Raw genomic sequence first — 12,522 nt, 5'->3', positions numbered from 1 at the left:
ATAACTTTGTTCACATAGTGCTCTAATCTGGTTCCAGGAGAACAGAACTAGAAAGTTAACCAAAGGTCACATTCTTAGGCAGCAGGGGCAAGATTTTAACCATTTGCTCAGACTATTCCACTGATAGAAAGTTTAACTATATGATTTGCTTTGATCAATGGAATGGAGATGGATGTGTCTGTCTTAGGCCTCTTCCAAGCAGAAGCCTTAAGAGCCATTGCATGATTCTGCTCTTATTCCTTCCCTCTTCCATGAAGCCAGGATAGGTGCCATCCCTTCAGCTAGGTTCCCAAATGAAGAACATATCTGGAGAAGAGAAACAGAACAGAACTGCAACAGATCCTCAGCTGCCATAAACCCTCCAGGAGAGACACAGACTTACTGTGGGAAGTCATAGCTAATGAGGTTGGTAATTACAGCAAAATAACGTCTTTCTGATTAACAGGTCTCCTTTGAAAAGATCTAGGCTTCAGTTTTTCATTTCCCCACCAGAAATTCCCTAAGTAGAGCCTGCCAACTGAACCAGCTAGTTTAGGGGATGTCATACCCTTCATTCTGCCCATAACCCCCAACCTGAGTCTGATAGACAGTGGTTTCCCCTTTCAGAGCTATTCTGATATTAGCGGAGTTTAAGTTACATCTGAAACAAACAAACAAACAAACAAAAAAACAAGTATGTAGACTGTAATGTTTAGTTGCCCTAATTCATCTTCCTTTTTGTACCAGTCAGGATTCAGTCTAGAGACAGAAATTACACAACACTAACTGAATAAAGAGAATTTAAAGAATTATCAACTCGGTATGAAACTGCCAACTTGGTAACCAAAAAAAGGTAAAAAGAGATGTCATTAAGTTATCATAGGGCTGGGGTTGTGGCTCAGCAGTAGAGGGCTCACTTAGCACGTGTGAGACCCTGGGTTCGATTCTCAGCACCACATAAAAATAAATAAAACAAAGGCATTGTGTCCAACTACAACTAAAAAAAATTATATTTAACAACTGTTAGAGTCTGTAAACAAGTCAAAATAACACCTGGCATTTAGTCAGGGGAATGTTAGAGTTCGTAAACAAGTCTGGATGGTGCCTGGCAAAATGCCAGAGGGAGTGGTTTGAGAAGTAACAAAAGCGAGTCATTAAGTGTAGAGATTCCTGATTGGTTGACTGATGTATCTAGTTTATGCTAATTAGATAAGCTCTGTGGAATGTATAAATACTGCTCCTGTCCTGCAATAAATGGCTCCTACTCCTGCTGTATCAATCTACACAAGTTGTTCGTCACCCCCCGGTTATTTTGCCCAGCCAGCCGGGCTGCGGCAAACAACAACAACAACAACAAAATATCACAGATGGGAGACTGAGGCAGAAGGATACCAAGTTCAAAACCAGCCTCAGCAACTTAGTGAGGCCCAGGCAACTTAGTGAGACCTTGTCTCAAAATAAAATATAAAAAGGGCTGGGGATGTGGTTCAGTGGTTGAGCACTCCTGGGTTCAATCCCTGATACCCCCCCCCCCAAAAAAAAAAAAAAATCAGAGACTGCAACTGTAATAAACTGTCAATTACCTCTAGAGTTGAGGAAGAAGGATAAGAGGTTGGAACTACTAAAACGCACAAACTCGGAGGAGGAGCCAAGAGGAGTTAAAACACAGATGGGTGCTGCTCAGCCAGTGCTGGTGTCTGAAATGGAGGCAATGCAGCCAGTCCTACAAAAGTTAGGAAAACTGCAGACCAGATCAACTGCTGCTATGGTGAACACATGTTAAGGGACATGGCTGGCAAAAGCTACAAATAGGAGGCTTACAAGAAAAGCAAATCCCTTTTTCCTCCCCAAGCCCTCAGTTTCTCTCTCTCTCCCTAGCGTCCCCTGTTGTTGGAGACAGCTGGCAAAACTGAAAAGGGACTATTGAGTTCTAGCCCACCACACTAAAATTGGTGCCTGAGGACAACTGGCTGAGGGAGCGAGGGAGGGCTGCAGTACAGTCTTTTCTTGCCAAGTGCTACCCTCTTGTGTGGGGCTGTGGAGAAACAATAATCTTTTTCTAATTTGCACAGAGGTGAACACACACTGATTCAAGCATCAGCAATCAAATCTTCCATCCGTCTAGTTGGCAGTGAGAAACATATGTTTGAATTGTATTATTCCAGGAAAATTTACATGAAATCAACGTACAATCTTTTGCAGGTTTGGATACAGCCCTCCCTTATACCATCAAAGGTTTATATGGATTTGTTTGAATTTGGATCCCGTTCCTCACCATGAGTGCAGCCTTCGGTGTGCAGTGCAGGCTCAGGCCCCTCCTTTCTCATGTGCTGGACTTCCAGCTGAACACGCCAAATAAGACTTGATTGCTTCCATAGGCCTCTTTCTTATTTTCTACCTGTTGTCTTTTCACTAGAGTGGTATTAGTGAACTGCTGTGCTCATAGTTTTATCCTATCCTAAGTAAGTTCAACATTTTTATTAATTATTTAAATAAAGGATTTTTAAAAGAGCTTATCTCCAAATTTTTGATGACAAAAACTGGAGTGCTGGTTTCCTAATGATTTCTAGGCTGCATTAGTCAGTGCTGCATTGCTGTAGTCTCGGGGGTTCAGTCATTAGTGAGCCAAATCCATTATTTTGGACCCAAGAGGGGGCAGCATGTCTTGGGGGAAGGGCCCAGCAGAGGAAAACTGATTGGGTTATGGTGGGGTCATGAGGAGACAGAGAGAGAAGGGTCGGGGGAGAAAGGAACTAAGAAAGGTGCACCCTTCCAAAGGCCTCTGTTACTTACCCTCTGCAGTCATCCACCTGCCTACAATTACCACCCAGTCAGTCCTTTCAAGCTAGGATGGACTGATTAGATTATAGCACTCATAATCTAATAATTTCATCTCTGAATATTCCTGTATTAACACAGGAGCTTTGGGAGACACCTCATATCCAAACTATAACAACACTGAAACACTGTGTTGACAGAAAAAGGGGGGGGGAGAGAGAGAGAGAGAGAGAGAGAGAGAGAGAGAGAGAGAGAGAGACCCAGAGAACTCAGTAGATTTTAAAATGAAAATAAAAGCCAGGTGCCTGAGGACAACTGGCTGAGGGAGCGAGGTGTGCTGAGTGTCTGTAATCCCAGATACTCAGGAAGTTTAGGCAAGTGCATTAGGATTTTAAGGCCAACCTGGGCATCATAGGGAGACCCCATTTCAAAAAAATAAAACAAATAATTAAAATAAGGATAAGAGAAAGGTAGAATAAAATAACTGAAATGAATAAAAATTTCTATTTTTTTAAACCTAATGGCAATTTTTTTTGTGTGTGTAGATGGGGGTAGTTTACTGGGGATTGAAACTAGGGGCACTTTTACCACTGAGCTGTATCCCCAACCCTTCTTATTTATTTTGAGATAGAGTCTTGCTAAATTGCTGAGGGTCTTGCTAAGTTGCTGGCCTCAAACTTGCGATCCTCTTGCCTCAGCTTCCCAAGTCGCTGGGAATACAGGAGTGTGCCACTACACCCAGCCCAGTGGCAATATAGTTTATAAAACAAGGTTAGAAAAGAATTGCTCTATTTTTGTAATAAGCACACACTAGATACTAAAGGTGTGCAAATTTAGTGTTTTATGAAAATCATAAAATTCATGGAAATGGATGGCTACTTATGGTGAAAAAAAAGTAGGTCACTTTTTACTTAACCACCTGATGAAAACTCTCAGGAACTGAATTGTGTGTGTGTGTGTGTGCATGTGTGTATACACCACATGTACTTATACAACAGAATATTAATAGTGGTTATCTCTCACTCAGGGTTGGTAAATTTTTAATTTTATTTTACTGCTGAAAATGTTATTTTCTCTATTATACAAGTATTTACTTTGTATATGTATATAAACCATAAGTGTTATGGTTTCAATATGAGGTGTCCCCCAAAGAATTTATGTGTGAGACAACGCAAGAAAGTTTAGAGGTGAAATGATTGTGTTATTAAATCTGAACCTAATCCATGCTTTCATCCACTGATAAGGATTAACTGTAGGCAGGTAGAGTGTGGCTGGAGGGGGTGTGCCATTGAGGGCATGCCTTTGGGGTTTATGTGTTGTCCATGGTGAGGAGAACTATCTGTCTCTGTCCCTTTCTCTCTCCCCTCTCCTCCCTCCCCTCTCTCCCCACCCCCCTTTCTTATGTTCCCACATGCTTTCCTCTGCCACACTCTTTCACCATGATGCTCTGCTTCATCTCACTTGAGCCTGGAGAAATGGAGTCAGTTGTCTATGGACGGAGACCTCTAAAACTGTGAGCCCCCAAATAAACTTTTCTTCCTCTAAAATTGTTGTTGTCGGGTCTTTGTTCACAGCAGCGAAAAAACTGACTAAAACAATAAGAATAAATGTTTAAAAAATAAAAACAACCAAATGAAAAGTGGCCAAATGTATTTCAAGGTTTAGTAAAACTGATATGAGATGTATCTTCCTTACAATGATTTAAAATAGGCAGTAAAGTAACAATTGGAAATAAAAATCATCTAATGTGCTCCATTCAATGACATATAAGTGAAGATTAATTTGATGTATAGCTACAGATTTCCAAAGGGAAGGAAAAAGTATAAATTGAATCTATAAGAACAATATTATAGATTTGCAAATGAGAATCCACAAAACATCCTTTTTTAAATAGAGAATATATTTCAAAAAGGTAATTCATTTGATAGAGAAGCAAAATGATGAGAAAATGCTGGGATTGTTTTTCCCCACTCTTTTCTGTCACTTAGATAATTCATGAAAGTAGGCAGCAAGGAAAAGAGCCCTCTAAAATGTATAATTCTTGGATAAGAGATGATGAGTGTTTCCTATTAGATGGGAGGGAACACTTTGGGAAAATGGATCTAGATGAAATTTCTTCTGCTCACCTTTAGAATTAATAAATTGTGTAGTTTATTACAGTGGTCTTATGAAAGGAGATTAAATCCTAAGCTATAGATCCAGTCTAATTTTGTTCTTGATGCAGTGTTCCCTCATATAAGTCCTTCTCTAGGCAAGGTTCCTGTTGTATGTGCTGTCTAGGATTATGTTATTTCTTTGGAATAATGAACCTCAATTCATAATCATACCACCATTTGGGATGGGGATATAACTCAGTGATAGAATGTGTGCTTACTGTGCATAAGACCCTGGACTCAATCTCTAGCACACACATGCCCCCAAATTCACTGACACGTTTTTACCACCATTAATGTGATTATTTGATTAATATCTGAATATCCTACTTGATTATCAGCTCTATGAGACTGTGGCCTGTGCCTGTTTATGCTCACCATAATGTTGCCAGAGCCTAAAGAGACTGAAATATAGTAAGTACTGAATAAGTATTTGTGAATAAATAAACGATGAATCAAACATTTTAAATGCAAATAATTAGTTAGAATAGATTCTGGGGAGGGGCATTAGAAAATTTGGAGTTAACTTTTTAGGTACTTTAAGAGAGTATCTTTGAAGTATTTCTGGTGGATTTAGCAATAGGATATAAAATGCAATGTAGCAGAAAGAATATGAAAAACTTTCAGACTTCCAGAAAATAAAACAAAACAAACAAACAAACAAAAACACACCCCCTCTGGTAAATTCCTTATATAGTTTAAAGTAGTTTAGTACTTTCTCTTCTGAGCTCTCTGAATATTTTTCTAAAATATCGTTCCCTTTTTAAATGGTATAAAAAGCTATATTTTTCTTGAGTAAAATATTTCCTTAACCTAGTTAATAAAATGATTAACAGTTAATAAATATCTTTATAGTATAATATTTGGAACAGAAAGCCACAGTGAATCTTTCACTAAATAAATAAAGAAATTAGATGACAAAAGAAAGAAGCTTTGCCTTACTTTTTATTTATTTATTTTTAACTTTTATGATCTTCTGGGATTTCTCTACAGATTCTTAGTAGATTTTCCAAGTAAAAATTTTGACATTTTTTTGTACCTTTAAATTTTTTTCAATAATTCTAGCTAAAAACAACAACAAAACCAACCAACAAACCAAACAAACAATCTTGTAACTTTGAAAAAAGTACTTCATGATTCTCACTATGGGTGAACAAAAAGTTTTATTCACTCTGTAAAACTGGGTCATCTTTTTTTAAAAAATCTTTTTCTCCCTCAATCTGAGAACAGATTCAAGGGAGCAAGGCAGAAAGTTTTCTACAGTCCAATGGGGAATTCCTCTTGGGGACTAAAGAAGCAAGCTAGCCAGACAACATGTTTGCACAAGTATTTCTGATGCTTAAAAACATGTATACATTTGTAAGTTAACACTTGATTGAACGAGATACAGAAATTGAGCGTGAATGAGGCACTGGGTTTAATCCCCAGCACTTCCCAGGTCTGTGGAGGAACCACAGTCAAATGACTTCCCTAAAATCTGTTCATTTTTTAAAAAACTTTTTTTTCAGTTGTTGATGGACCTTTATTTTATTTTATTTATATGTGGTGTTGAGAATTGAATTGAGTGCTTCACACATGGTAGGCAAGCACTTTACCACTGAGCTACAACCCCAGCCACAATCTATTTATTTTAAATGTATGTGTTTATGCATTGCCCAATGTACTGCTTCATTGTGGCTTTTCAATTTATGATTTTTAGTGTAAGAAAAAAGATAATCCCCATTAGGCAAAAGAGGAGCAGGTGGCATTTCACAAGGATTCTACTTCAGTCATGGATGAGACTAGAAGAAACCAACAGTTCAGCTTGAGGAGAAGCCAAGTCACCCTTGAAGCAAGACAAGAATCAGAAGTAAGCTAGGAACATCTCCCTAATGATATGATAGATGTCTTACAGCTTTTCTCTCTGGCTGTTGAAAGATTTATCCAATTTAAGTAGTTATCTCTCTTACCTCATAAATACCCCTTGAAAGTTTTTATATTTGTTATTTTTTTAGACTGAAAAAACTTAAAACAAATTTAAGAAATTTTTAAATTATTTTATCTACTCACTATCTATCTCAGTTCTCAGATTTGGCATCATGAGTTTTGGAGGGTCATGGGAGCCTCACCAAGTTTCCAGGGCTGGCCTTACAGGCATGAGACTATTCTAAGAACCAAAATAAGATCTCTCTTTCCATGTCCACTTGAAAAGAATATGTACTGTACTGTTGTTGGCTGGAGTAGTCTATAAACGTCAGTTCAGAAATATTTTTATCTTTTAATACAAATGGGGTGAGATATGAAATAGATTCATTGCCCTCTTCCACAAATTGATAATGTGAGATTGTAAATCCTGCCAGCTCTTTCTTCTAGCTGAAGAAGTCTCCTGATTGCAATGACAGCTTTGAACTGAAAAACATTCTTTCATTTAGTCTACTAATCAGCCACAGAGATTACCTGATTGGATACTTATTAAGAAATTAAATGAAGCTGCTTGTAATTCTTCAAGCATCCACCAAACTAATTAGATTAACTCTTTACTTCCTGGCATACCTGGAGGATTCTCCTGTGACACAGAGGAACGGCAAATCCTTCTTGAAAACTATTGATTTTAACAACCAGATATTTCAGTCAATTTCAAAGGAGATACCTTATTTAAGGGGCATATTAAGTACAAATAAAAAAAATAGAGGTTATACAACTATAGTCCTTTGACAACTTGAGTTTTCCTTTATTGATAGTGTTCTGAGGGTCTATTTTTTGAGACAGGGTCTCACTACGTTGCCCAGGCTGACCTTGAACTTGTGAGCCTCCTGCATCAGCCTCCCTAAATGCTGGCAATACAGGCATGCACCCCTACACCTAGCTTAATGAGTTGTTTCAAAAGTGTGGTTATATAAAATGAATCAACATTAAACTAGTTCTCCACATTAATGTAAAATAAAATTTAGGATCAATGATTAAAATATCCAAGTTGATAAGTGCAAGAATATTTAAAGTACCTTTCAGTGCCTTAGGACATTTCAGACAAAAAAAAATGGGTTAAAAATATCTCTTCCTGGGCTGGGGTTGTGGCTCAGTGGTAGAGCCTTTGCCCAGCTTGCATGAGGCACTGAGTTCAATCACCAGCACTACATAAAACAAACAAACTAACCTAAATAAATAAACAAAATAAAAGTATTGTGTTCATCTACAACTAAAAATATTTCTTTTTAAAAAAAATCTCTTCCTTGCTAAGTTTGAGGTTTATGGAAGTTGTGAATATATTTCATTAGAAAAATAATATATATTAGAAGAATTCAATATTACATGTTTTTCTTAAAGATTCCCATGGAGAGAAAATAAATTTCCATAATAAAAAACTATATTTTTATTAATAATTTTAATTTACTTTTATAATGAATACTCTTGGAGATAATTAAATTTTTTTTTTAGTTGTAGTTGGTAAAATATTTTTATTTATTTATTTTTATGTGGTGCTGAGGATGGAACCCAGTACCTCACATGCTCAAGGCAAGTGCTCTACCACTGAGCTACAGCCCAAGGCCCCTCTTGAAGATAATTCAGATCAGTTTTTGTTTGTGAGTTTTTGTTTTTGCCTTTGTTGTTGTTGTTATTGTTGTTTGGTACTAGAGATTGAACCCAGAGGTGCTTTACCACATCCCTAGCTCTTTTTATTTTTTAAGACAGGGTCTTGCTAAGTTTCTTAGGGCCTCACTAAATTTCTGAGGCTGGCCTTGAACTTGCAATACTCCTGCATCAGCCTCCCAAGTCACTGGGATTACAGGCATGAGCCACTGTGCCCAGAAGATCAGTTTTTTAAAAAGAAGAAAATAAGGCTGGGGGTGTGGCTCAGTGGTAGAGCACTTGCCTAGCACATGTGAGGCACTGAGTTCCTTCCTCAGCACCACATAAGAGTAAATAAATAAATGGTAATATGTCCATCTATGGCAAAAAAATTTTTTTTAAAAAAGAAGAAAATAGAAAACAATCATCATTTTATCACCTCAAAAATAACTGTGAACATTCTGATGTCTATTTGTTCAGATTTTTTTTGGTCTTGTTATGTATTATATATTGTTTCAATAAAAAAATGGAATTAAAAATGCATATTATTTTATGCAACCTACTTTTTCACTTAATAATTTATATTTAATAATTGAATATTATCTTAATATTTTAACTCTTCTTATTGTTGGACATCTAGTTTGTTTACAATCTATGATGAAGATATTTATTAGATATGTTACTTATATAAATGACATGAAAAATATCTAATTTTCTTCCACTGAATATATGGGATAGAAATACTTTTGATTTTGGAGAGGAAAGGGTAAGTCAAGATTAGATTTAGATACAATTTTATTTAGCAACACTTTCATAGAACTAACTGCCTGACACTACTCTAAGAACTTTAGAACTAGTAATTAATTGAATCTTCCTAATAACTACATGAAGCACATTTCCCATTTCACAGTTGGGAAAATGAGGCACAAAGAGCTTTGGCAACTCGTCCAGTATTACCCAGGTAGTAAGAGGTAGAGCTAGACTTTCATCTGGGTCCTTGCTCTTAACGATTCTCTCACAAGGCCTAGGTCCATTGTCGTTTTCTGAGCCATTTTAGAAATGAGGTTTGTGGTGTTAACTGGGTATATAGAGGTATCTCTGAAAGAGAATTTGATGGACATGGGGGAGGATTTTTAAATCAAAGGAACCTAGAACTTCACAGATCAGGCACAGAATGCTGGGCATTCTTTTGTTACAATAAAAAATAAAAAGAAAGCCTGGCCTGAAGAAGTTGGTAACGCCCTCTATTAAAATCTTTTGTGATTTTATAATGCAGTTTTGCAAATCATAGTTATTTGGCAGAATGTGATCTTTTTTTCTCTTTCTTTCCCCCATTTTACTGTGAAGTAAATCCAGTTTACATACTTCATAACAAAAGAAAACTGTATTGACAGTGATGTGCCTCTTTTAAATGTTGGCCCAAAAGTTTGCTCTCTGGGCTTTAATATAGTTAATCCTAAGAAATCCTGTTCTTATAGAGACACAACATAGTTTTGCTTGTTTTCCATCAAACTAGTGGATAAATTTAAAGATTAATTTACAATCAGTCAATCCTGAAAGCAGCCTCAAAACTGACGGTTAAAACCAGGAAAGACTTGCCCATTGTCAAAAATGAAACAGGCTAGCAGGAGCTAAAGAACAGCTCATGGACAGGATTCTTTGAAGTTTCTCCGGTGCATGGCAGGCATCTGTAACCAGAGGGATTAGTTGTTCTGGGGAAGAACAAAGGCCCATTCTTGTCCTCCCGGAGGCTGCCCTTCTATGGGGAATTTTGCCATAGCTCCTTTTTGCTATAGGGCCTGGAGTTCTCAATGCTGTTGAAAACTTTCAGCACAAACGGTATGATTTAATTCTGATGAGTTAAATATGCCCAGTCAGTGGTGAACTAGGAGAAAAGGAAATATAACCAGATGGTGGAACAGGGGAGGGATCAGAGTAAATGATAATTGGGGCTAAGGCATATGTATCTTATATGACTTAGATTTTAGAGGTATGATGATTCTAAATCAGAAGCAAATACAGAAAAGTTAGATTTGTTGAGCTGAAAATATTATTTTGCTGGATTTCATTGAAAGTTTTATATAGGGGAAGAGCCTGTTTCCATAATACCTCAGCTGAGTCCCCTAGTTATCAAAGAGGACCATTCCGGAACTTTACTGTGCTGAGTAGGACCCAGGTATGGTTGCTTCTCCGCTGCACTGTTGAAGAGAGGGAGGGTTCTGGGGGACTAGAGAGGGTTCTTCTCCAACAAAAACTCTGTAGGTAGTGTCACCCACTGCTAGCTGCTGTCCTCACCAATCATAGCATTCGCAAGTTTGAAGAACCAGACATACTCCAAGTAGTTTAAAAGAAAGTGAGAAGAAGATGAGACTGGAAAACGCTAAATAAATCAGACTTAAGTTTGGTCCATGTAACATAAACAGGCAGTTTAGTTTCATCACCAGACTAAAAAAATGTAGCCTGATTACATGGCAAACATGACAGTAAGAGGAGCTTGGAGGGTTGATACTGCTTGGTGTTGCTATTTGAGAACTTTTTCCTAAACTGAAGACAGTGGAAGCACCATATCCGGCATACCGGTCTGGATTTATCCTCTAAGTGGCCTTGAAACTGACACAAATCTGAGAACATGTTGAATACACTCAAGAATACATCCAACAAGTATTTTCAAAAAGATGCTTAAAAACTGTAACTTTGTAGCCACATACGGTGGTGTAGCCTATAATTCCAGCAGCCTGGGAGGTTGTGGCAGGAGGATCTCAAGTGCAAAGCCAGCCTCAGCAAAAGTGAGGTGCTAAGCCAACTCAGTAATACTCTGTCCTTAAACAGAATACAAAATAGGGTTGAGGATGTGGCTCAGTGGTCAAGTGCCCCAGAGTTCATTCCCAGGTACCCACCCCTCCCCCCAAAAAACCTGTTACTTTGTTTAAAAAATGGGGATGTGTTGAGAGCCACAGCCCAAGGGGGCCCCAGCAAACTTCTAGCTGCCAACTGATTGGCTCCTCTGCGGTGATGCTCATTGGGTTGTTTCCCCGCCCTTTCAGACCATGGAGCAGCTCATTGGGGGACTTTTTTTGGCTCTGCCCATGCAACCCAGCCAATTGGGCTTAAGAGCAGGAGGAGTGGGGGGAGGTTGAGAGGCTTGTGGGAAGCTGGTGGTGGCAGTTGGGCTCTGAGGGAATTCCTGAAGAGCTTGTGTGGTGTGGTGTGTGTTCTAAAAATAAAGTTTGACTTTGTTTAAAAAATGGGGATGTGTGATCCTTTTATTCATTCACTCATTCAGCAAATATTTATTGTGTACTAAGTGCCAGGGATATTCAAAAGTAAAATGGGTCCTGGATCTTTTGTTCTTTAGAGCAAATGCTGTGAAAGCAGAGTCAGACCTGCCAATCCTGTTGGGACTAGGGCTTGGGTGGTAACTTCTACTTTTGAAGCCTAGAGAGACCAATAAACTGATAGACTTTATGGCAACAAAATACAATAGCAGCGACTGTCTATTTCTTCTTACTAAGTGCTTTATATATGTGATCTCTCTTAAATTCTTACAATTAGCAGGCCACCTACAGAGTGCCTGTGCTAACTGGAACTAGATACTTATTATCCTGAGGGGACTTAGACCCAGGAAACAGATTCAGGATCCCAGCAGGTCGAATAAGATGCAAGACACAATTGAGATAGTAAGCTTGCTTTATTTAGAGGTGGCAGTAGCCACTAGCCAGACTCCAACTCCATCCTCAGCCCCCAACCAGCACCATTTTGCCCTCCTGAATCCTTTCCATAGGCCTTTTAAAAAGTATCCAATACAAGACAAAGAAGGCACATTGCCAACAGGTTACCATAATGGGCACGTGCTTACAAGTGAATGTTTATGACCTTGAGTACTTACAGAGTATTTATAACCGTGACTTCACACTAAAAATATAGCCTGATGGAGGTCTCAGAGAGGGAGCCTAACTACAGCCATTTTGAGCCTGCCCTACACTTAGGCATGGTAGATACTCCGGGATTTGAGCCCAAATGGGATGTGAGCCCTTCTCACCTCCTCCACAAGGAACTGTTCAAGTCA

This window comes from Marmota flaviventris, chromosome 3, assembly GCF_047511675.1.
Source record: "Marmota flaviventris isolate mMarFla1 chromosome 3, mMarFla1.hap1, whole genome shotgun sequence".
In the NCBI taxonomy this organism is placed as follows: domain Eukaryota; kingdom Metazoa; phylum Chordata; class Mammalia; order Rodentia; family Sciuridae; genus Marmota; species Marmota flaviventris.
The sequence above is the reverse complement of the archived record's forward strand: the minus strand, read 5'-3'. Positions refer to the sequence as shown.